This window comes from Heterocephalus glaber, unplaced genomic scaffold (assembly GCF_053883595.1).
Source record: "Heterocephalus glaber isolate CG9 unplaced genomic scaffold, H.glaber_assembly_v1.0 deba00001472, whole genome shotgun sequence".
Taxonomy (NCBI): Eukaryota; Metazoa; Chordata; class Mammalia; order Rodentia; family Bathyergidae; genus Heterocephalus; species Heterocephalus glaber.
Genome location: NW_028258315.1, coordinates 48,174,771 through 48,200,157, shown reverse-complemented (window position 1 = coordinate 48,200,157; position 25,387 = coordinate 48,174,771). Strand labels below are relative to the sequence as shown.

The following is a 25,387-nucleotide window of genomic DNA, read 5'->3' as shown; positions in this document are numbered from 1 at the left end:
CTTTGAAAATTTCAAAGACAAATACAAAGGAATAGGCAAATTCCTTCTGCATCTCTATGCTTGCTTTGTTTGTTTCTGCTCACCCACCCTGGCACAGTCTTTGCAGTCAAAGAAACTGGCTCAAGGCATAAGCTAGCTATTTAAAAGTGGTTTTGACCATGCATATATTAACCTCTTTTGAGCCTCAGTTCTCTCATCTGTAGAATGGAAGTGATAATAAGAGAATTTTCCTATAGGATTATGCACATGATAATTGACATGCAGCATCTGGAATAGAAGGTCACACACAAGCCTCCAATTCATGTTAGCCATTATTCTTATTAGCCTCCTAATGGAAAAATTATACTCAAAGTACACGAGCATCACAAAATTTTAAAATGAAGTTGGGCTTAATAAGATTAATAAATAGGCCTAGGAGAGCCAAAATGTTCCTTCATAGGCACAATCATCAGTGTATTGATTAAACACCAGGACATGCCCAGTAGTTTTCTGGATGTTACATAAATGAGAAAAATAAACACAATGTCCAAGTCATATGGTGCCACTACCTACAAATACAGAGGCATGTCAAGGGCTCTTTTGTGAATGTGTATATGTGCAAAACTCTATTGGTGCAACCTTCACAGGTTCTTACTTAAGAAAATTAATAATTTGACCATCAGGTCATTTTGGTTTCTTGCTGTTGCATGAAAGACATCAGGTCATTGGAAATGTACAGATATGTTCCTGTCTCATCTTACCTCACAAACATTCTTGTATGAATTTTCAGGGGCTGCTCTAACAGCACTGTAGACTGGGTGGCTTAAACAATAGAAAGTTATAGTCTCTCACTTCTGGAGGGAAGATGTCCAAGACTAAGGGGCTGGCAGTGTTGGTTCCTTCTGAGAGGTATGAGAGGGAATCTGTTTCAAGCCTTTGTTGGTGGTTTTGTGGGCCCTCCTTGATATTCTGTGGCTTCAGACACATCACCAGGATCTGTGCCTTGAAGTTCACATGTTCTTCCTGTGTGGATGTCTGCCTCCAAATTTCCCCCAATTATATTGGATTAGGGTCCACCCTGACGACTTCATTTTAACTTGATTACCTCTGTTCAGACTCTAGTTCCAAATAAGGTCACATTCTGTGCTACTGGGGGTTAGGATTTCCACATATGAGCATCAGGGAGACACAATTGAACCCCTAATAATGCTGAAAATCTAGAATGGGAGAATAGGTTATTAGACTGAGTCATGCAAAGTTGCTTATGATTTTTCTTTGCCAAGATGAGAAAACTTCAGTCCAGGGAAACTTGGAAGATAAGAAAATTAGGGCTTACATATATACATAGACCAATGCCAGTAGAAGACTTGTTCTTCTGAGTGACTTGCCCCACCTCTTCCCAGTCTTTGTTCAAATATTACCTTCTCAGTGGGAACTATTCTCAGTTGGAACTGACGCTATTGTTAAAATCACAGCTTCCCCAGTACCCGTCTCCTGTTCTCCACATTTTTTCTTTTAAAAAATTTTTTGGACTGTTTATTTTAATGTTTTTATATTTTTAAATGAACAATTTTTCATTCATTTTAATTACGTTTACTGAGCACTCATCACAGTGAACTGTATCAGCCTTTGCTAATTCAAACTCTCCCACACTCTTATTAACTATTTCCAGTACATTTTCATCTATGTTAAATGCGGCACACAACCCTGCCTATAACATGGCAGTTCCCGTGCGGAGCGCTCCACTAGCATCTCCTAGGTCTGAAGCCACTTCACTTTCAAAATCATCTCTCATGTTGTGGAGGCGCAGGGCACACCTGTTTCAACAGACATTTCAGTCAGGACACTGGTCTGGAAGAAGCTTGGGCTTTTGAATTCATCCACATATTGCAGCTGACTCTAGTTCTTGAAGCTATAATGTCTTCACTTAAAAAAATTAAAATAACAGCTTTATTGAACTAGAATTTGCATACCACACTATTTACAAGCTTAAAGTGTAAGATTCAGTAGATGTTAGCATATCGACAAAGTTGTACAACCATGACCACAATCAAATTTAGATCATTTTTGTTATCCTAAAACAAGACACTCTACCCACTAGCTATCACCTCCCCCCCATCTAAGCAAGCACTGAGCAACTCTCTATGTTCATAGATTTTCCTATTCTGCCATTTAAAAAGTTCAAAACAGACCATGCTCACAGCAACAATAAAGAACTTAACAAATCCACAGAAATGGGAACCTTGCAAAGTGATCTGTCACATCATACTGGAGTGAAACTGGAAAGCAATAGCAGAAACATACTTAAAGTACAATAACTTTTTTCCCCTCTCTTTTTTCCTATTAACTTTTTCAAATAAAGGAAAGCATGCAATGTTCAAGCTTGTGTATCTGATTTACTTAACATTATAGCTTGAAGGTGAATCCATTTTCCTACAAATGCCTCAAGTTCATCTTTGTTTATGGCAGAGTGGTATGTCATCATGTCTAAATACAGTGGACCTTTACGTTACAACCAACCTGACATATGAACAACTTGGGTTAATCAGGTTAATGGAATATTCATCTGCCTCTTGTTATCTATAGCGTGTACCCAGGTAAACATCCAGATCTCAGCTATATTGACTTACAACCAACTTGAGTTACAATCAGTCCTTGGGAACCAATCCAGTTCATAAGTCAAGGGTCCACTGTACCACATTTTCTTAATCCATTCGTCTGTTGATGGGCATATAGTCTGTGTCCAACATTTAGCTATTATGAATTGCACTTCTATAAACACGGGTATGCATACATCACTGTGTATGATGTTTATAACTCTTTTGGGAAGATGCCTAAAAGGGAAATAGCTGGGTTTTTTTCTTCTCTTTGTAACACCACCTTCTGCTGCCTTCTGTAATTTACTTATCATGTTAATTGCTGGTCTGGCCACCCGAAGCAATTTTTACTATTGTGTTTACTCGGTCTATACCAGCAACTATCACCACACCTGATTCAGAGTGGCCCTTGATTTTTTATTTTTTTTTTGGTAGTGGGGATCGAACTCAGTCAGGACCCTGTGCTTGTGAGGCAGGTGGTGAAACTGCTGAGCTAAATCCCCAGCCTGGGCCATGAGTTTTGTTAAGTAAATGATGAACAGCCTGCAATCTCCTGGCATTAGTTTCAGGTTTGGTTTAGAACTCCTCTTGTCCTTTATGGGATTTCAGCACTTAGTCTTTAAAGAGTGCATCAGAGATGGAGGCACTGTCTTTGATGTTTGGATTCCCTCTTAGACAGGTGATGACTTGAAAACAGGACTGTCTTTGATTGCAAAGCCCCACTTTTGAAAACAAAAGAGTAAAAGACCAAAAATGTTTAACCATTAGCAAGATAATGTATTATGTGTATGTGGCACAAAGGCTCAGGGAAACAAGCATGAGGGGTGCCACAGGTTAATTTAATTCAAGCCATAGGAGCAGAAGGGGGCAAATATACATTGGAGTGAACCTGGCACAGGATGGCACATGATTTTATGTCAACAGAGTAACAGGCTGTGAAGTTTACAAGCCAAACGAACGGCGGCAGAGAGTATAGTGGTATAGAGCAATGCTTTTCAACCTTTGTGCAAGTACTAACCAGTTGGGGCTCCAGTTCAGGTTCTGCGGTCTGAAAATCTGAAATTATAACATGGTCTCAGGCAATGCTTCTGTTGGCCCAGGCCTCGAACACTGAAGAGCACTGATTCTGCAACCATACACCCCATGTTCAAACAGAAGCTTTACCTCTAGTTAACTCTGCAACCCTCGTTAAGTTATTGAGCCTTTCTGAGCCTCACTTTTCTCACCTGTAAAATAGAGATCACATAAGATCATCTCTGTAAATGGAATACTTAAGCGGTACTGTTATTAATGTTAATTTCCCTTTCAGAAGAGGGGAGGGGAGGGGGATCGTGTATGGCTGGGCGGTGGGGTGGGGGTGGGGGTGTCAAAGAAGTCTTAGTTGCATTAGCATTTTTAAAAGAAATGTATTTGGTTATTGAGATGTGTGCCGAGTTCTCTCCTCTCCCATGCAAGCAAATTACACACACAGCCGGATTAATTATGCCCGTGCTAGGCGCAGGGTGGTTAAGGAATCCTGGTTTGGGTCCTGTGCGAGGGCATGGTTCCAATTTGGAGCCGAACCCTAAATTCCTCTCCCTGATGCCGGGCTCAAGGCGGCTCTCCAGGCATTCAGAAAAACAGTACCCGTCCCCATCACCCAAGGAGCGGTGGCCACCAGAGGCGCTCGGGAGAGGCTCGCGCACCGCGGCTGGGGGCGGGCGGGCGGCGGAGCCGGGTGCGGGCGGGAGCCGGCGGCCCACGTGGACTGCGGACTCGCGGGGCGCGGGCAGCGGCCGGCCAGGCCAATCAGAGCGGCTTGAGCCCAGCCGGCCCCTCCCCGGCGCGCTCGCGGGACTTGGCTGCTCGCTATCCGCTTGCCACCCGGACGGGGCGCACAGCTGGGCTCGCGGCTGTCTGCAGACGCGGGACCGTCCCGCAGCTGCCGCCCCTCTGCAGACGCTGCTTCTTCCGCCTCAGCTCCGGGCTTCTCTCTGGGGCGACGTGGGAACTTTCTTTTCCTTGGCCTGGCGGCGGAGGTGATGGCCCATTCCCCGGCCGTCTGCGGGCAAGCGGCGCGCTAAGCGTCCTCCGGCTCCAGTGTGCGATTGGCGCCTCGCCCTGGACGCGCAGGTCTGGCTTGGCCAACGGCTCCAGTCGAGTAAGGATTTCAAGGGGAGTGGAGGGGGCGGGTTGGGGGGGGGGCTCTGGACCCTGAGCGCGAGCGCTGTCCCTTGGGCACCAGCTGGTTCTCGTGCAATTTGGCTCGGAGCGAGCCCGCTCATTCCGGCGTCTTGGGGAGCAGGGCTCCTCTGTTGTGGTCGGCTTGCACCCCGAAGTTGGAAGCGGCTCCCCGAAGTAAGGGTATGTGGCTGGGGTGGGCCAGCAGCCTCTTCTAATTTCGGGATTCAGGTCCCCGGGGAAGCTGCACCGTGCGGGAGTGGCCACTTGATGAACTGATAGGCGGGGGCGCGGCGGACTCTCTCTGAGATAGTTGTGAACAAGCTGGCCTTGGGGTTTCTCCCTTGGAGCTGAGCGAGGATCCATACAGAGCCAGCAGGAGGAAGCAGGTTAGTCTCCCCCGCCCCAGCCTCCCGGTTGTGGGGTCTTGGAGGGAGCGCAGCTGGCGCTCGGGACGCGCTTTCAGTAGGGAGGCCAAACTACCAGGCAGGGGGAGACCGGAGCGGGCCTGAAGTTCTACCTCTTCCTGCGCGAGCCATCCCTGACTTGCCCACCCAGGCGGTGTCTCCATATCACTCTTTGCCTCTTTTTCCTTGGCTCTTTTGCTCTGGTAGTCCTCGAGTAAGAGAAGGCATCTTTAAACTAAGCAAGGGCTCAGCCTCGGGAAGAATTGGAAATGGAAAGCTTGGTATCCCGCTCTTGGGGAGGCAGCTCAGGCTGGACGCAGGGGCGCTGTGCATTTTACTCTTACATCAGTATCCTTATCGTTTTGGGGGCTCCTCATACCCCGTTTGAGAGCCTTAGCCAAACTATGAAGGAACTTCTCAGCAATATGGGTGTGCACAGATGCATGACAGACCTTTGCATGTGCTGCTCCCTCCACCGGGATTTAAGGATCTCCCTTGAGGAAACACCCTTACGCCTAAACTCTTTCTGTAACTTTTCAATGGCTTTCCCTCCAAGACAGCGAGATTGATGTGGTGTGACAGGCGATCCTGTGTGTGGGGATGTCGCCTTCCAAGCCTTAGTCGGGTTCTTTCTCTATCCTTGGTACAGGGATTGTTCGCAGTAACCGGAGGCCCCCACCTGCAGATTCAGACCCCAAACGTGCACACATGAATGGCTAAGCTTTCTAGCAGAGCTTGGATTTTTTTACAAGGCTAAAATTGTTGAGAACATCCGTTTGGCAATACAATTACTGTTTTACACTTGGTCATTTGAGACGAATGATGTGAAGAATTCTTCAATAGCTCACTGTGGCTTTTATGGTGAGAAGCATTTTTGCTAAGTTTATGGTCATAAATAAATGTGCCAGCCCAACACTTCCTTTGGATTGGAAATACAGACCATAAAAAGGCCGTGTGAGAGCAGTTTTCAGAAACATTATGACTAATGATGACTTATGTCCTCCCCAAATGACCGTGCAGGTTAACATCCGTTATTTATGCAGAAAGCTTTCTTCCTAGATCAGTGTTCTTAAAGCCGAAAGCTGTATTTCAAAGTCTTCTTTCTAAGTTTTTCTCTCATTGTTCTTGCTATCTTCTTGCAGTACCATCTAACTACTCTTTGATGCTTTAAAATTTATTATAAGGCTTTAGGTCGTGACTTGACTTGGCCAATTTTCCCTGCTAGAGATAAGAAAGTTGCCCTTAGAAAAGCAGAGGCTGCCAGTGTACCTGTTTTTGAATGGCTTTATTTTCCCCACTCACTAAAAACACCTATAATTATATTGCATATTCTTCACTGTAGGCCACCTTTCTCATATTTCCAGCACTAGATTGTTCTAGGTCACTTGAATTTCAATATTCATTTTCTGATCTTTTTACAAATATGTATTGTTTGATGACCTAGTTCTATTTAGTTAAAAAGAAAACGATCCTTCCTTTCCCCCACCTACTTTTCAGTGGCACATAGCCTTTCCCTAATAGCTGCTTTTATCTGCACCACTCATTTATTGTTACATGTAATATAATACTTTGTTATGTAAATGATATGTGGATGCATATGATATTAAAACTGCATTCACTGGGGATTAACCCATGGGTATGACATCATCACCAGCCAATCCTCTATCTGATTTGAACATGCATTGACAAAAGTCACATTATCATATTGAGCAAGGGATTCTATATTGCCTGTGATGGATGAGGGAGAGAGGGAAGTCTTTTTGGCACTTTACAACTCAATTAGCTGCCCAGTTGGAGAGTTTTGGGGATTTCTATAGTAAGAAGCTTAGCTTAATAATAAAATTCTAAGATTCCAGTTTTATAGATCTCTCTAGAATTTGTATAAGTATGTTTTCTCTCTTATCCTTTCTTCCTCGTTGGGAGCTTTTCACCCTGCATCTGGCTCTATTTCTTTATAGATATGTGGAGATGTCATCATCATCATAGTAAATGGACTAGCCTGCTTTCTTTTTTGGGGGGAGGAAGTCTTTGAGATAGAACATGTTGGTGATGGATTAATTTGTTAGTATACGTGTGTTTGTTTCATCAGCTGTTAGCTATAAATCAGCCAGGATTAGCAAGATGACTTTAAGGCCTGAAGACAATCATAACTGATTGGGAGGTCATGCAGTGTAATCTGTCTTCCTTTAGGAAGAGTCAGGGTCGAGGGTGGGGGGCAGGGAAGTGTCTGTAAAGGGAGTGGGAAGTGATTTGGCCTCATTAATCATGCCATAATTATTTGTTTAGAAATGTTATTTTAATAAGCCCATGCCAGAAGTCAAGGCAGTTCTGATTTACAGATGTAGTCTTACGTCCTGTGGAGTTGCAATTTGTAACAGCCTACTCAGTTGGTGATCTCTGGCCTACCCACCTCTCAGAAGAAACTAACTTTGCATCCCCATCTATTTGATATGTGTTGAAAAAAATAAAAATAACCTCCAGTCTTATCACCATTTGAGTTCGATCCATTTTGTTCCATAAAGTCAGTCCAGCGAGTGACTGCGTGCTCTCTCTCTTAACATAAACTTAATTATGCATTCTGGTTTAAGAAAAGACTCAAAGATTTGAAGAATTTTAAATCTGGAAAGTATCTGTGAGTTCCCCTTTCTAGGAGATCAGAGTGAGAGGTATTGTAACTTGAATCTACTGTGGAATAAAAAGAATGCCTGTATCCCAGTACTCTGGGAGACGGGGGCAGGAAGATTGCAAGTTCAAGCCCAGCTTGGCCTACTTGGTGACTTAATGAATGAGACCCTGTCTCAAAATAGAACATATAGTTCTATTTTATATGAATGGGGATATAGTTCAGTGGGAAGACCCTGGGTTCAATCCTACCCAGTACTGGTCAAAAAGAAAAGAGAAAAAAGAATTGGGATTAAAATTCTGGAGCCTGAATTTTTAGCCCAGTGCCCTTTCTGGGAAAGCTCTGGAGGGAACTACTTGTGAGGTAGTGGCTGCTCCTTGGAGCAGAGTCTACAGACTAGAGCTGCATGGTTCCTTTCGCAGTGAAGGCTCAGGTGGTTTGAGCCCAGCTGGAGGATTTGGCAGCTTTGCATAGCAGCTACCTTAAGGTCCTTGCTAGTGGCTGCCTCAGTAGCTGCAGTTACAAAGGAGAGGTTTAAAGGGAGCTGGAAGTGTAAGAGGGTGGGGTAAGGTGACTCAGTGAGGACCTTTGAACACATGGGAAAATATGAATGTTAAAATGATATTGAAGCCGTTTTAGGTATTGATTTAAGGGGTACTCATGAAAGAGACTCAAGTTGTTAAATTGGTTGTGTGACAGTCTCCTCCTTCATTCTTTGTGTCTATTAGTTACTGTAAAAACCAATACTAATGATGTGGAATAAAACTATTTTCTGGCATGGTTGCAGTTAATGATAATTATTCAATATTTGTGGAAAACTTAATGTGTGCTGGGTGTAGGGTGTGGTGTTAGTGGAACACTGGTTATTAGATGACTTTTTCTATATGGATGGATGAACTACTGATTTTCAAAGAACTGTAAATTTAAAATAACACTGAATCTTTTTAGTCACTTTTAAATTCAAAAGATGTCAAGATCTTCCAGTAGCAAGTCATTAGCATGAGCGTAAATAATTTTAATTCAGAAGTATGGTAGAATCACATTAAGGAGTTTTTGCTAATAAAATGACAAATATAAAGAAGACATTCTATTTAAAAAGATAATGAAGATGTGGATAATTTGTTTCCTTTTATGAGCTTGTAGTATTGTTAGAAGAATAAAATACCCTGTTTAGAAAAATATGAAGATATCCTTGTGTTTCTTATGAAATAAAAACACTAGCTTTTTGTTAAATAAAAAATAGGGTTTTGTTAGTGCTGTAAGTTCATTTAAAGCTATGAAGCAGTTGAACATTTCTGCCGCATTTCAGTTATCTTAACTGAAGGTGGAACTGTCTGAACTATAGTGATTATTATTATTCGTTTTTTAACGATTGTTTTGTTTGCTTGGAGTCTCATAGCTTCACATCTGTTCCATATGTCCTAAACTTCTCTCTGAAGATTCAGGGTCTTCTCCATTTTATTCATTTTCCTATCATTTTGCCTAATGAATCATGAAAATACTGATGGGTGCTTTGCATACCTTAGTGACTTATGGAGTCACTGAACATTAAACCTCAGGCTTTACAGCTTCTGAAACTAATCAGAGGAGGTTTCTAGCAAGGAATTAGCTGAAGACCATCTCAGGCAGTGTCTCAATGGGGATAAATTTGCTCCCCAGAGGACACTTCGCAACATCTGCAACTTGGGGAGGCTGAGATGGAAGAGGAATCTGTGGCAGTAGAGGCTCAAGATGCTGCTAAACACCCTATGATGCTTAGGAAAGCTCCCACAACGAAGAATTATTTGGGTCAAAATTCTGTGGTTGAGAAACACTGCTATCGTGCATCTTGTTAGGCCCAGAGTGTTGAAGTGGCTTTGCCAATGTCCCCAGTTTTTTAATTTTAGTAGCAAACCTGGGGCTCATACTGCACAGGCCGTGATTCTTTTTCATCACCCTACCTTCTGTTTTGAAAATTTCTTTTCTTAATTTAAAGAGATAATACATGCTCAGGCCAGAAAATCCAGATTCTGTAGATGACTAGGAAAGTAAAAAGCCCACCTAATTCCACCACCCGGAGACATTTTCTGTTCCTATTTTGATAAATCTATTTTCATTTCCCTCCCTCTGCTTTTATCCACATGTAGATATGTGGACCTAATCATTTTAGATAAAAGGGGACATCCATCATATAATCTTTATCCTCCTCAATTGATTCAGCAAAGGGCTACTGGAAGGACTGACCCCACTAGGGAAGGAGGCCAGCACTCTGTGGCAGCCGCCTGACCATGGAGCCCTCCTGTGGAGTGGGACCATGGTACAGGTGATCATATGGCACTAAGATGTGCTCTGGATTCGTCTGGGGAAGGATGAGGAATCAGCCAAGAGAGCTCTATGCCCTTCTTTTTCATGACTGTATGTTACTCTATTTAAGAATTCATCTTAATGGTAGTATAAAACACCCAGAAGTTAAAAAGGATTTTGAGGATTTCTTTGTAATGCATTGCATTCCTGTTAGCAAACACAAATTTCATGTGCCAGTGTTGGAGTCTTTCAATTCTACTTACTTTAATTGATATCTGTCTAGTTTAAGATTTTAAATAAGATCTGAGGATGTATTTAGAATGCCTAGCATGCTTGAGGCCCTGGGTTCAATTTTCAGCAGAAAAAAAGTCAGAAAAGTATACGTTTTACAGTGAGGTGTTTAATAAAAGTCATCTAAGAAAAAATTATTGGGCTGAATTATTTTCTGCATGTATCAATAAGGGCAACAAATCACTGGGGCCATAATCTTTGGTACTATTTAAATCATTTGGCAGCTCTTCCAGTAGCCGCCAGATTGTAATGTAAACATCTGTTACCTTTTCTCTGCTTTCAGAACTGATTATGCAACTCAGCTTCAGATCCAAGATGCAGCTTTCTTCCTCTATGTTTTCGGATTAATTCTTCTTCCTCTCTCCCACACCCACATGTGTGCATGTGCACACACACATGCAAATGTCCATGGACACACAAATCCAAAGAGCCATAAAATTGGTAACCATGGGTCCAGTCCTCCCAGGATGAAAGCTGCACATCTTCTTGGCCTTCTGTCTTGCTCTTTTCAGGCCTTGGGGTCTGCTTGGGAGCACGGAGCTGCATTAAGCAAGCAGGAGGAGGGCTGTGAGTAGGTCCCTTGGTACTGATCTCATCTTCCTGTGTGCTGAACTCCCCTACTCAAAACTCGTTAGTGGATGTGTGGTGGAGGAGATCTGGGAAACTCACTGTTAACATTGAAACATTCCCCAGTAAGTCTACCAGCAGGGCCAGGGATTCCAGGGAGGGTGGTGTAAGGAGGCATTTAGGTAGCATTATACCTTACACAGCAAATGTGTCTTTCCTATGAGTTTTCTCTGAGTATTTGCCATTTTGATTAGGGGATGTTTGTAGGTCTTTGTTACCTATTTGCCTTATTAAGCTTTCAAAAAGTTATGGTAGCAACAATAGCTAATATTTTTTGAATAAGGATGTTGCCTGGTAATGCACAATTTTTTAAAAGTTTTGACAAACTGCAAAAACTTTTGGTAGAATAATGTAAAATTTACCATTTTCACCATTCTTAAGTATACATATCAGTAGCATTAAATACATTCACACTGTTGGGGTAGTACCATCTACATCTGCCCACAGAACTCTCTTCATGTCACATAACCATAATGTATCCATTACACTCTGACAGCCCATTCTTTTCTCCTCTCCTCTCCTGGTACCCATCATTCTATTTTCCATCTCTGAATTCCACTACTCTTGGTACTTCTCGTAAGTGGAGTCATACAATACTTGTCCTTTTGTGGCTGTCATATTTGCTTAGCATAATGTCTTCAGGCTTCATCTATGCTCTAGCTTGTGTCAGAATTTCTTTTCTTTTTAAGGCAATAGTCCATTCTATATGCTTATATCACATTTTATCTATTAGTCAATAGAAAGGTGGATTGTTTGTACCTTTTGGCTATTGCCAGTTATTCTGTTATGAATGAGTGTGCAAATCTCTGTTTGACTCTTTGCTTTTAGTTCTTTTGAGTATATACTCGGAGCTGGAGTTTCTGTGTTTAATTGTTTTGAGGGACCACTGAGATGTTTCCTATAGTGGCTGTACCAGTCCACACCAATCATATTTATGCGCTATCTCTCCTACCCTTCCTGTGGTCCCACAGGGTAGACACAATCATCGTCTCTTTTCTGTACTTGAGGAAAATGAGGGATGATGCCACACTGCTAAGACTGTGGCAGAGCTGAGACTGGAATCCAGGCACTGATCTCTTAGGAGATCATTCACTCACTTCCAGAAAGGCTGACCAAACTCCTCACGTGGAGGGAGGGCCCAGGTATGGTTGGGGCGTGGAGACAATGAATGTGTTTATCCTGGGAGAAACTACAAGTTCTCATCCTGCCACACAGAGAAATTTGAGATTTGGAGTGTTTGTGGATCAAATGTTTATTGTGAAATTGGTATTTTATTCAAATAATAAGCCAGTTGATATTCACTATGGCTATTTAGTCTGTTAATATTAGTGCTGCCTGGAATCCTCTGGCAATTAACAACCCGTAGCCCATGCTTTTGTAAATGCCATGACAATTTTTGCTTTTCACTGGGGGTGGGAGGAGGGGTGGGCTGAGGGAGATGCAGGAAGTGATCAAGATCAAGATAACCCTTAGGTAGGACCTGAGTGGTGATCGCGTTCTTGCTTTTCAGAGACGGCAGGCAGAGAACATGGGCCTCCTTTCCACCAAAAAACAGCTGGATGGAGGTGTTGTAGAGGAAGGCACGTTTTTTGTCACTTTATAGAATTAACAATTGATCAGTTTTTTGGTCCCAGAGTCCTTTGTAAGCACCCCATGTTTATTCATTATCATGATTACGCTGTGGAAGCAGCACTGCTTGATGTGATGAGGAAAAGCAAGATGCGCAGACATTTAAATACACTTGAAATTAACATTTGCACAAATAGGTGTCTGATAGTGTCCTAATTTGATTCGGTAGACCCAGAAATAAGTCTGTATCTGGGGAGGAGGTCCTCTGAAATTCTGAATCAGGTATGTGTAGTTTTCTATGTTTTTGAAAAGGCAAATGGCAATATTTAGAACGCATTGCCCCAAATTTTTCATGGGGTGTCTGGGGGAGCAGAAAGCACGAGGAAGCTTTGCCTGCAGTGGTGGTGAGCCCTGTCTGCCAGGGCAGCCAGCTCCAGGGATCTGGAGAGCACAGGGTGTCAGCAGTCAGCTTGTCCTGACATCTACATGAACAAAGAACAGTAATCAGCTTGAGAAGTATTAATCAGGAAAATAAAATATTCCTCAAGTCTAAAAGTTAAGGTCACCCTGAGAAAAAGGACTGGCAAGATTCTTAGAAAACTCTTTCTTCAAGACATTTTGATTCTGAATTTACTCTCCATGTTTACAGAAGACTTAGGCTCCCAAGTGTAAACTCAGACTCTGGTTTGATGTGCAAATATTTCTGAACCATAGCGTAAATAGGCATGAACTTACAAGCAATTGACTACATCCATGAGTGAGTGTTACTATCCTCATTTACTTAGAAGTAAGGAAGGAGAGGAGATGAATATAGGGTTTTAGGCTGACTGCAAAATTTTTTGTTTCTGTGCAAATATGGAATTTTGAAAATCTATTGCGTGTTATCAGTCTTTGGTACATTTGTCCTCAAATTCTAGTATCATTGCTATTTTTTTTTTTTTTTGGTACCGGGGATCAAACTCAGGTCCTTGTTCTTGTGAGGCAGGTGGCGGAACCACTGAGCTAAATCCCTGGCCCATCATTGCTATTCTTAACATCATCACCTAGACCAGCACATGAGATTCAGGTGGAGGGATTGCTGAAGCAGATTTCCAGTCTCCCTTCTAGAGTTTCACGTTCGGTACATCTGTCTAGGATGGAGCCTGGGTGTGAGTATTTTCACCAGGGTCTCACAGTGGGCTGACGAGGCTTTGCCTTGGATCATACTTTGCATAAAACCTTTGCATTTTTCAGGGGTGAAAAATTTTAATACATAGATTTTCATAAAACAAGGTTGTTTTGATTAGATGAGGAGTTTCTCATTTTGTATAACACTGATCAGCTTGTCTAAATAACATGATTCTGAAGATTGATTCAAATTACTGAACCCAGAGTACAAATTAGATGTTAGTTGGATCAGTGTTAGGTATGAGAAACTGATTTTGATAATGTCCCTTAGCTTCTTTTGGAGCATAAGATACACTCTATAGTTGAGGGTTTTTAAAATCAGAATTGTAGTGTAGTTTAAGTGCATGTGGAGACAGGTTTACTGTACGTAGCAGTAACCAGCTTACTTCTGACTTGTGTCATCTCACTGATGTCTGTATTGACCAGGGAAAATCATGGCTTCTATTCCCATATACCTTTGAGTCTGATTTAAATTATAATCTCATTGGCAGGTGATGTATAAGAAGTTTGCTTTTGTTCCTGAATAGTTAAGACTCAGCAGATGTTAAGAGCTGATGCAGATTTAAAATTTCATTCATTCTGGGAATAATTGAAGATCTAGTCAGGACCAGAAGATGGAGTAGGAGACAGAGTTATAGGACTTGAGGGGATATGGAAAGTTTTTGCCCAGATGCCTGGCTTGTTGCTTTTTCATGCCAATGGAGAAATAAATTATTCTGGGTTTGCTTAAATAAAAAGCTTTCAGCGGATTTTATGTTGTCTTCCTGTATTTAAAAAAGAGCTGGGACAGAGGCGCATGCCTGTGATCCCAGCACTGTGAGAAGCTGAGGCAGTGGGATCAGAAGTTTGAGCCTACCCTGGGCAATTTGGTAACTTAGCTAGACCTTGTCTCAATAAAAAATAAAAGGCTGGGTATGTAGTTCAGTGTGAAGGCCCTGGGTTCAATCTCCAGTACTGAAAAAAAAAAAGTTTACCAACTGATGTCTTTCTTGAATAAGAAAACAACTGAAATAAGCCTATTTTTTTTTTTTTTAAATTGAAGCTTTGTGAGATTTTGCAGTGTTGTCTGAGTTATAGAGACGTGGGTGTTGGCAGGAAGGTTAGAGTTGGCAGCACCAGGCTGAGCGGCCAGGCTGGGGCAGAGTCATTAACCTCCTCTGTCTCCAGAGCTGTGTCAGCTCCGTGGCTGGTCTGTAGAACCGTGGCCCTCTCTCGCGGGTGGTGACCTGTTGCATATGACTGGATTTGTACTAACATTTCCTTAGGACCATCAGTCACTGTTGTCCCTTCTGCAGAGCCTCACTCTGGTCATCTCTGGCCACTGTCAGTGGCTCTGTTTTCCTCCCTGACTGCCTGGCCTTTTGTCCTGCTTCCTGGCCCCCAGGACTCATCCCCAGATGGGAAGAAGATGAAGCTTCCAAGTTGAGTACCAAGTTGGGGACAGCCACAGAGAGCTTCTACTGAAGACTGAACAGCAGAAGCATCCAAACAACAATATTGCCTGTTTTGTATTTTTTTTTAAAAGAGCAAATATCCACTTAAAAACCATGCTGCTGGCTTTCCAGAGGGCATGCTGTGTGTGGATGGAACGCTCTGCTGGCTGGGCATGGCTGCTCAGTGCTGTTAGAGAGGTTAGAGCTGTGGTCAGTGATGCTCTGGTCATAATAAAGGGCCCTAGTGACTCTGTAGAAGCCTTTCTGATGGCACACAAATTATAAGATAGTAAAAGTGAAATTAGAATAAGTAAAAGTAAAGATTGCCTTCAACTATCTCTGCAGCACCTTTTTAGTCCATCCCTCCCTAAATACTATGCAGAGTTTGGCTTATGTCTTCTGAACATATATAACATATTTATTATACTTTATGTCTCAAAGCTAAACGTGGGGCACAATGGGCTGTTGATAACCTGGTAGTTTTCTCTGTGAGAAGTCAATTTGTCAATGCTAACTAATCAATCAAAAAAAGTAGGAGGAATGTTTACATTTAACTTTAACATCAATATATGTAAAGGTTTTCTATTTATGTTATCTAAATTAAGTGTGCTTTTAAATATAGTCCTAATGTGTGAAAATTTTCACTCACTGGTATTACACTATACATCTGATTCTATAGTATGTGATTTTCATTCACAATTATTTTTGAGATCTGTCCATATTGATGTATACATGGGTCTTCTTCATTACTTTATTGTGTAATGTTCTATGAATGCACACATTTTTAGCTGTTCTTTTATAGGTGTACATTCAGGTTTTCCTCATTTTTTCTGTTGAGAATATTAAAGACCATTTGGGAACAAAATCATGACATGAACTGAGATGTCCTGTTTGTTCTTTAGAGCCCTTTCATAATTGGGTGATTGTTTCTACCCATGTGCTGCTGTTTGGGCTGGAAATAGAATTGCTATGTCAGAGAGTGTGTTTTAGCACATTAAGTTGCTTCAGAATGCATCTGGAAAATGTGGGGACTACAGAATGTCCCTTTCATCTTATATTCTCATGGAATTAAGATATATAAACTCCAGAACAGGTCAGGCCCTGGATATAGTAGATAAAATCTATCCACTACAATCGTACAAGTTCTAGTAGAACTTTTTGCAGTGGTGAAAATGTTCCAGAATCCCTGCTATCTGCTACAGTGGGCACTAAGCCACGTTCTATTTTCAACTCTGGAAATGTGGCTGTTCTAAGGAATTAAATTTTAAATTTCATTTAATTTTAATTTAGCTTTAAGTTTAAATAGCCATGTTAATATATACTGGACAGTATATATGGAAGGTTTTTACCCTTATAGGAAGTACAGCTATTATATTTACTATAGCCCTGCAATATTTTATAAAATGCGTTATAGAGTGATGAGAGTATACAGTCTGTGTTGCTCAGTAAAGGGGTCCAAGACTATATCCTGTCATCAGGATAAAATACACCCAATAATCACAATTTAAAGGAGGAGAGGTTTATTTGGCTTATAGTTTCCAATAGGTTCGGTCTGTGGTTGGCTGACTACAAGGCAGAAGTGGCATGGTGGAATAGCCTGGTGGAGGAATGCTGCTCAATCCATGGTAGCCAAAAATCAGAGAGATAGAGATAGAGAGATAGAGATAGAGAAAGGAGGGCATGGAGGGAGGGGGGAGAGAGAGAAAAAGGAAGGGAGCAGGCTGGGACAGGAATACACCCTGCTGGGTCATGCCCTCAAAGACCCACCTCCAACCAGGCCCTCTACTTCCTAACAGCAATTTAGCTATTGAGCTCGTCAGTGGATGAGTCCTCTGATGAGTATAGCACCCCCGTGATCCAGTTACCTTCCAAACATGACACTTTTGGGGGACATTTAGATTTAAATCATAACAAAGATTCTTCAACTGAAAATAGGAAGATAAATAAGTGAATGAAAAGAAAGTCATGTCATTAAGATTTCTCAGGCATTGCCCCTCCTTGTTGCAGTCTCCTTTGCTCTGGGCCTCCAGATAGAACTGCTCAGCCCTACTGGGACAGTTCTCTGCACGGTGAATTGATGGCTATGTAAATACAGCCATTAACCTTAGGCACCTCAGACAGCTCCTTGGGCGCTGCAGTTTTCTTGCCCTTGAAAATGCTGGTTGATGGATGCCAACATATTTAAAAAAAATGTTGTCCTACTCTGACTGAAGTAATGGATCTTTGAAGCTGTAGGTCAGAGAAGCCCATGAAGTTGAGGGCCTACTCTGAAAACTGTGGCAAGGGTTTGGAGCTCTGTCTTCGCAGAGGGATCTTTTAAAGGTTTCTCTTGGTTGGTAGGGAAGAGGACCCCGTATGTACATGTACATGTTATTTTGCTTTTTTGGTTTTTTTTGGTACCAGGAATCAAACTTAGGACCTTGCCCTTTTGAGGCAGGCAGCAGCACCACTGAACTAAATCCCCAGCCCAGTGTACATGTTATTTTGAACAAATATACAAATTGAGTTGTAATTTGAAAGCACTGATTAAAGAAAGATTTTGGAAAACTGGCTTTTAAAGCAAATGGAGCCAGGCTTGGTGGTGCACGCCTGTAATCCTAGCACTCTGGAGGCTGAGGCAGGAGGATTGCTGCAAGTTTGAGGCCAGCTAGGCTACACAGTGAGTTCAAGGCCAGCCTAAACTGCACAATAAGACCCTGTTTCAAAAAAAAAAAAAGCGAATGGAGTTTTGTAATTCTGAAATCTTATATATATATTTTTTCTTTTTTTGGGGGGGGCAGACAATAGCAATCATTTAATTTATCATCCTAGCTTTTAGAGGAGAGACTGAGGCTCCAAAAAGAAACGCTTGGTCAAATTAACTAACTGGTAATATTTGAGTTTCCATTTTAAGATTTGACAACCTATTTAGCTTTTTTTTTTTTTTTGCACTTTATTAAATTCTTTTATTGGTACATTGTAGGTATACAACACAATTACATTTCTCATTGGGAATTGTACCTTTACATAATGCATCTTGGTTCTTATTTTTTCCCCATTCCTAGCCCTCCCTTCACCCCCTCCACCCTTCCCTATTTACAAAGACTTTATTTCCATTTTTTCCATTTCTCATCATTTTTCCCTTCCTTTCCTTCCTTTCCCCTGCTCCTCTCACTACCCATACCCCTTTGGACCTTTTCTTCGTATTTTGCATTATCTATTATTCATTCTAATCATTGGTACATTTTAGGTATACAATATAATGACATTCATCATTGGAAATTTGCACCTTTACATAGTCTGTCTTGGTTCTTATTTTTTCCCCATTCCCCTGCCCTCCCTTCAACCCCTCCACCCCTCCTGATTTACAAAGACTTTGTTTCCATTTTTTCATTTTCTCATATTAATTCCATTCCCTTTATTCTTTTCCCCCACCCCTCCCACTTCCCCTTCCCCTTTGCCCCTTTTCTTCCTATTTCACATTATCTATTATACCTTTTAGTCCTTATTTACACTTTCAGTTTCTCACAGTAGAGAAACTATTTGGTATTTACACATGTGTGTCCTTTATTTCACTTAAGGGTGTCACCTCGATGTGCGTCCATTTAGCTATAAATGTCTCTAATTTCTCATTTTTTATGGCTAAGTAGTACACAATTTTACAAAAAAACCCACATTTTCTTTATCCAGTCTCCAGTTGATGGGCATTTGGGCTGCTTCCAAGTTTTAGCTATTACAAACTGTGCTGCTATGAACATGGTTGCACATATATCACTGTGGTATGATTCTTTTAATTCTTTGGGGAAGATACCCAGCAGGGGAATAGCTGGGTCAAATGGGACTTCCAGTCCTAGTTCTTTGAGGTATCTCCATACTGATTTCCACAGTGGTTGCACTAGTCTGCACTCCCACCAGCAGTGGAGCAGGGTTCCTCTTTCCCCACAGCCCTGCCAGCATTTGTTATTGGTTGATTTCATGATAGCAGCCATTCTTTTTGGGGTAAGGTGGAATCTCAGCATTGTTTTCATTGCATCTCTCAAATGACCAGTGATGTTGAACATTTTTTCATGTATTTACTTGCTATTTCTACTTCTTTGTCTGAGAAATGTTTGTTCATTTCAGATGCCCATTTTTGGATTGGGTCTTTAAATTTGGGAGGTCTAATTTTTTAAAATTCTTTTTTTTGGTACTGGGGATCCAACTGGGGTCCTTGCGCTTGCGCAGCAGGCTGCGAAACCACTGAGCTAAATCCCCTGCCCAACAGATAATTTTCAGTCTTTTTGTTTGTTTGTTTTTTGTACCAGGGATCGAATTCTGGACCTTGCGCTTGCAAGGCAGGTGGCACCACCACTGAGCTAAATCCCCGGCCCTTTTAAAATTCTTTATAGATTTGAGATAGTAGACCTTTGTCTGAGGGAACCTTGGTGAAAATTTTTTCCCACATTGTGGGTTATCTCTTCACACTGTTGGTGGTTTCTCTTGCTGTGCAGAAGCTTTTTAGTTAGATGAGATCCTACTTGTTGATTGTTTGTGCTAGTTCACAGGCTACTGAGGTTTTGTTCATAAAATCTTTTCCTACACTGATGTCTTCAAGGGTTCTACCTAATCTCTGTTCCAACTGGTTCAGAGTTTCTATTTTAATATTTAGATCTTTAATCCATTTTGATTTTAGTTTAGTACATGATGAGAGATACAGGTCTAGTTTTAATCTTTGGCAAGTTGAAGCCCAATTTTTCCAGCACCATTTATTAAAGAGGCTATCTTTCCTGCAGTGAGAGTGTTTGGCTCCTTTATCGAAGATGAGATGGCTGAGTATGTCTGGCGTTGTTTCTGCATCTTCTAATCTGTTCCACTGGTCCTCAAGTCTGTTTCTTTGCCAGTACCATGCTGTTTTTATCACAGTAGCTTTGTAGTATGTTTGCAGGTTGGGGATTGTGATACCCCCTGCCATGTCTCTGTTACCTAGAATTGCTTTTGCTATTCTTGGTCTCTTCTTGTTCCAAATGCATTTTTGGATTGTTTTCTCAAGGTCCATGAAGTATGCTGCTGGGATCTCAATTGGAATTGCATTAAATCTATATAGCAGTTTTGGAAGTATGGCCATTTTCACTATATTAATCCTTCCTACCCAGGAGCAGGGGATGTCTGTCCATTTTCTGATGTCATCTTCAATCTCTCTTTTCAGAGTGCCATAGTTTTCAGAGAAGAGGTCTTTGATTTCTTTCGTTAGGTTGATTCCTAGGTATTTCAGTTTTTTGGATGCTATTGTGAAAGGAATTATTTGCCCTATTTCTCTCTCAGTGAGTCTGTCATTGGTGTAGAGGAAAGCTATTGATTTTTGTGTGTTGACCTTGTAACCAGCTACTTGACTGAATTTGGTTATTAAGCCTAGAAGACTTTTGTTGGAGTTCTTGGGGTCTTCTATATAGAGTATCATGTCATCTGCAAATAATGACAATTTGACTTCTTCATTTCCTATCTTCCTTTTATTTCTTTCTCTTGTCTAATCACCATGGCTAATGTTTCCAGAACTATATTGAACAGGAGTGATGATAGTGGACATCCTTGTCTTGTTCCTGATTTTCGTGTGAAGGATTTCAGTTTTGGACCATTTAGTATGATATAGGCTGTTGATTTTTCATAGATGGCTTTTATCAGATTGAGGTAGAGAATGTCTATTCCAATATTTTGTAGGGTTTTTATCATAAATGCATGTTGGATTTTGTGAAATGCTTTTTCTGCATGTATTGAGATGATCATATGGTTTTTGTCCTTGGCTCTATTGATACAGTGTATTACATTGATTTGCGTATGTTGAACCATCCCTGCATCATGGGGATGAATCCCACTTGATCAGGGTGTATGATCTTCTTGATGATCTTCTGCATTCTATTTGCCAGTATCTTATTAAGGATTTTTGCGTCTATGTTCATGAGTGAGACTGGCTTATATTTCTCTGTATGTATTTTAAAATTAGGCATAGCTCGCAATTAAAACATAACTCCTCTTTATTTTCTCCAAAGATACTTCTAGAAGTAGATTGGGTAGGTACAATGGAGTCAGAAGATATGACAACATTACCATGTTGACAATCCATTTGCTTGTTTGAAAATTAAAAATTGGATTAGAAGCATGGTCAAAAGATGACAGTTGCCAGTACCCTGATTTTCTCTGGAGTATCATCTGCAGTTTCTTCCCACACTGGCATCTTTTATTTCCTGTGATGCATCACACTTCCTATTCCTTTCCTGCCTCATACTTGATATTCCTTTCACAGAAATGTGAAATCAGAATGTGAATCCTTTGTTTCTTTTTGCTTTTTCTCTTGTCTGTCTCCTCATGTGTTTGCACTCAAATCTTACCCCATGTGAGACCTTTAGTACACATGTGCCTTACCTGCTCAGTCACAGTGACCCAATTAGTGGGAGTTTCCAACAGATGAATAAACAAGAATGCTTGGAAAACCACAGTTCAGTGTATAAGAGCATGTTGACATGGTCCTAAAGCTCTGCCTGAAGCCATGCTGCCTTCTGCCAACTTGTGGTGCTTTTCCCATGGGCTGGACATAAGAGTGAAAACTCACGAGTGTTGCATTCAGGTCTTGGGCTTCCACACACTCACCAGATCCTATGTAGATTCCCAGCTTCTGGGAGTATTCAGTTTTGTCTGAGCAGACATGATGGCAATGGGCTGTGATTCTGAGTTTGAATGAGAGAGCAAAATCTATGAGATGAAAAACAAAACAAAATCAAATCCCTGAATCTCAAAATTATAAAACCATGCAGTAGAAAGTGCAGGTGAGGTATTGCTTACCCATGAAGTAATCTACTATGTCATTCACCTGGTGAGGGAGTGTGAGATGGTGACACTCTCATGTCCCGTGGGAGAAGAAATACATTCAGTGGTGAACATTGCTGTCAACGCTGTCAGAATGGAAACTTCCGGGAGTTCTCTGAGATGATGAAGGGGACCCTGTTAGAGAAACCACATATCATTTAATTGTTGATGGCCTATCTGTGGCAAATGGACATATACAGTAGAGGGTGTTGGGAGAGATCCCAGTTGCCTACATACATCATACTGCTTCCTTAGCAATGGGACCCTGATTTCTAATCAGGCAGGTGCTGCACAGAACCAGGACTGTGTTTTGCAGCCTTTCTTCCACTGGTGTAGCCATGTAAGACATTATATGTAATTTGGATGGTATTTCTGAGGAGTCTCTTAAAGTTGAGGGGTACAGCTCTTTCTGCATCTTCCTCCGTTCTAAGTCCTGGTGTAATAGTTGGTGCCTCAGGAGCCATATTGGACAGTGAAATGACCTTGAGCATGAAGGGCAGATGGGTGAAAAGCAGAATGGAAAGGAAGAAGCATCCCCAAGCCATGTGATTCTGTGACACTGTAGTGCTTGCCACTGAATCTAATTTTTATAAAAAAAACCAAGATACTTTGTGTAGAAATCTATATTTTCTAGGGCATTGTTACATGCAGTGGAATGAAATGATATAGGCAGAACTCAGTGATAAATGAGGTCAGGACCTTACCTTTAATGAGGTGATAAGGCAATAATCTGTAAATCCAGAATGTTCTTTCAAGTTATGTGTAGTCCTAACATTAGTTCTATAAAACCTGGGTGATGGGAAAGGAAACTGCAGAGTATATTTGGAATTGAAGGGATGGGATTCCACCCAGCTAGACACCAGGAGCCATTTCCGAGGAGGGTCAAATGAAGATATTCAGTGCTTTGGGGCAAGAAGTGATGAAGACTGCTGATGATATTAAAAGCCATCAGAGAATTCTCCAAATTGCCAATATTGAAGTTAGTTACAACTCATTCTCAAATAAATTGAAGTCTTATCCGTTTGATATGTTTTGACAGGAAATGTATATTTACTGCCTGAAATGACTCCAATTGCTGAGCTCTGAACCACGGTATTTCATAAATGATTAACATTAGATAGAGTCGGGAGGAATCTCACACCTTTTCTAAACAGTATTCCACAGAAAGGAATTTCTCACCATTGCAAGGTATTTACCCTATTTCCCAAAGTACACATTTACACTGGTAGAGTTTGAACTTGTCTGTCAAAAGTAGTTATTGCTTTTGCAGATAGTGAAATAGTCACTTAAAATCTAAAAAGATGAACAGATAAACTCAGCATATCTTGGCCCATTCAATAAATATTGCATGGAGATAGAAATTTCTTTTATATATTTTTCCATCTATCATAGATATCTCAAGTGCTTGTTTTGTACTTAATTCTGATATGGATTTCATATTCCATGAGCTTTCAGTCTGGTAGGGGAGATTGAGCCACAGTGGAGTTAGGAGGAAGGGTATGCCTTGTGGAGAAAGTAAGCCTACTGAAAGTTGAAAGGTGAGAAGACTCATCTTTCATCACCATTTTGGGAGTTGAACTTACTTATTAGCCAGCTAGTGCCCCAATTATTTTCTATCAGTACATTTCCTACAGTGGGTCTAAATGTTTAAAGATCCATTAATGGCTTAAAAATATGCAAAGGACTCTATTCTGTAGTTGGTTAGTTTGTAAGTAAAAACTAACCTAAGAACATAGTAAAAATTCCAGAAAAAGTGGACAGTTTTACAGTATGATAGTGTCTTGTAAGAACTAATTGATGATAATTGCTCATGATAGTGCTGCTGTTCTAGTTGTCCTCAAGCTGTAACTTGTCCCAAGTTCTTGGAGCCTGAACACATATGTGGGGCCTTATGAAGTCAGAATTTGGAGCCAAGGAGAGTTAATCATGGTGGCATTTGAGAATAGTCTGTCGGAGAAAGGATTAGAATAGTGAGGGAACATTATGGGGCTGCATTAGTGGCAAGTGGCAAATTTTCCTGGAGCTGGGTTGGCATACTCGTTCAGTAAATGGCTGTAGAGTCAATGTTTAAGGCTTTGAAGGCCACACAGTCTGCTGCAACTAGTCAGCTCTACCCTTGTAGTGGGAAAAAAGCCAACAATAATCTGAATGTGTGGGCATGGCCACAGTCCAGCAAAATTTTATTTATAGATAGGAAAATCTGAATTTCATATTATTTTCATGTATTGTTAAATATTATTTTGATTTTCCCCCAATCATTTCCAAATTAAAAAAAAATTATTATTATTTTTGGTACTGGGGATTGAACTTGGGACCTTACGGTTGTGAGACAGACGCCAGAACTACTCAGCTAAATCCTCAGACCCTTAAAAATTATTTTTAAATTTACAAGTTTTCAAATCCAGACTGTGTGCTGGGTTTGGTTTGTTCATTCCTGGAGCACTTCATAAAGTCCCCATATCTTAACCATTTAGACTTGGTGAATTTCCACATATGTACACATCCATGAATCCACGACTAAAGGGGAGGCAGAATTTCCCGCCCCTAGATGGGACCCTCATCCCCTTTCCTCCTCATAATCATCCTATCAGGTGACTATTAGCCTACTCTTACCAGCAGAACTTATCTTTTCCTTATTTACCATTCGTTCTCAAGTTTTTGCTCAACGTTGTCTTCCTGTTGGCTGTGGCAGCTGATCTTTGTCATTGCTTAGTGTTCCATGGTATGAATAGGCTACTCTTTACCTATCCATTCTAGTGTTAAATATTTGAGTCTTTTTAAGGTTTTGGCTACTATATGTAAGCGTCTGTGAAGAGTCTCATACATATTTTTGGCAGGTAGAAGTATGCGTTTCTAAGGAATGTCCTTTTTGTTTTTCAGACCATGTTTGAGCCAGGGATATATCTTGCCAGATATGATAAGTAAACAAAAAAGGAAACATAGTTACTTCCTATGTAGTGCTTAGATTGGCCAAGTACTAGTCCCAGTCAGTGAGATCCATTAATCCATTTACTTGGCATGAGTAGGATTATTAGCTTCACTTTACAGATGGGGAAAGTGAGGAAGAAAGTGATGAAGTATCTTGCCAGAATCACACATCTAGGGAGTTATTGTAGAGCATGAATTTCTTTGGTGTGTGTCTTTCTGTCCTGCTTTGTCTCTGAGAATGTCTTTCAAACATTGATGAGATTAGTAACGAACAATTTCCCCAAATAATTATCATTCTGTAGGATCATATGGCAGAGAGAGGGCAAACCAGGAAGCCACAGCAGTGTAAAGTGAACGCAGCAGCTTATGCATGAGATGGAATTGGAACCTAGGTGATCTGCCTTCGAAGGCTCACCTCTTAAAGGTTCCACTAAGTAAAACAGACTTGGCCAGCTTTTCTCTGCTCCTCCCAGCAATCTTTTCCCCTCTTTGTTTCCTTCCTGTCCT

General features: G+C 41.1%; 1 protein-coding gene across 4 annotated transcripts in view; it reads left to right on the top strand.

The window, feature by feature from the left end:
• The first annotated feature begins 4,413 nt into the window (after positions 1-4,413).
• Positions 4,414-25,387, top strand: part of Tafa4 (TAFA chemokine like family member 4) — a 256,609-nt gene continuing 235,635 nt past the window's right edge. For 2 of the 4 annotated variants that reach the window (XM_087182003.1, XM_087182004.1), the window contains exon 1: positions 4,414-4,716. The gene's annotated coding sequence lies outside the window, so the exon portion shown is untranslated. The remainder of the gene's footprint in view (positions 4,717-25,387) is intronic. The other 2 variants (XM_087182002.1, XM_021266021.2) reach the window with 2 other exon arrangements.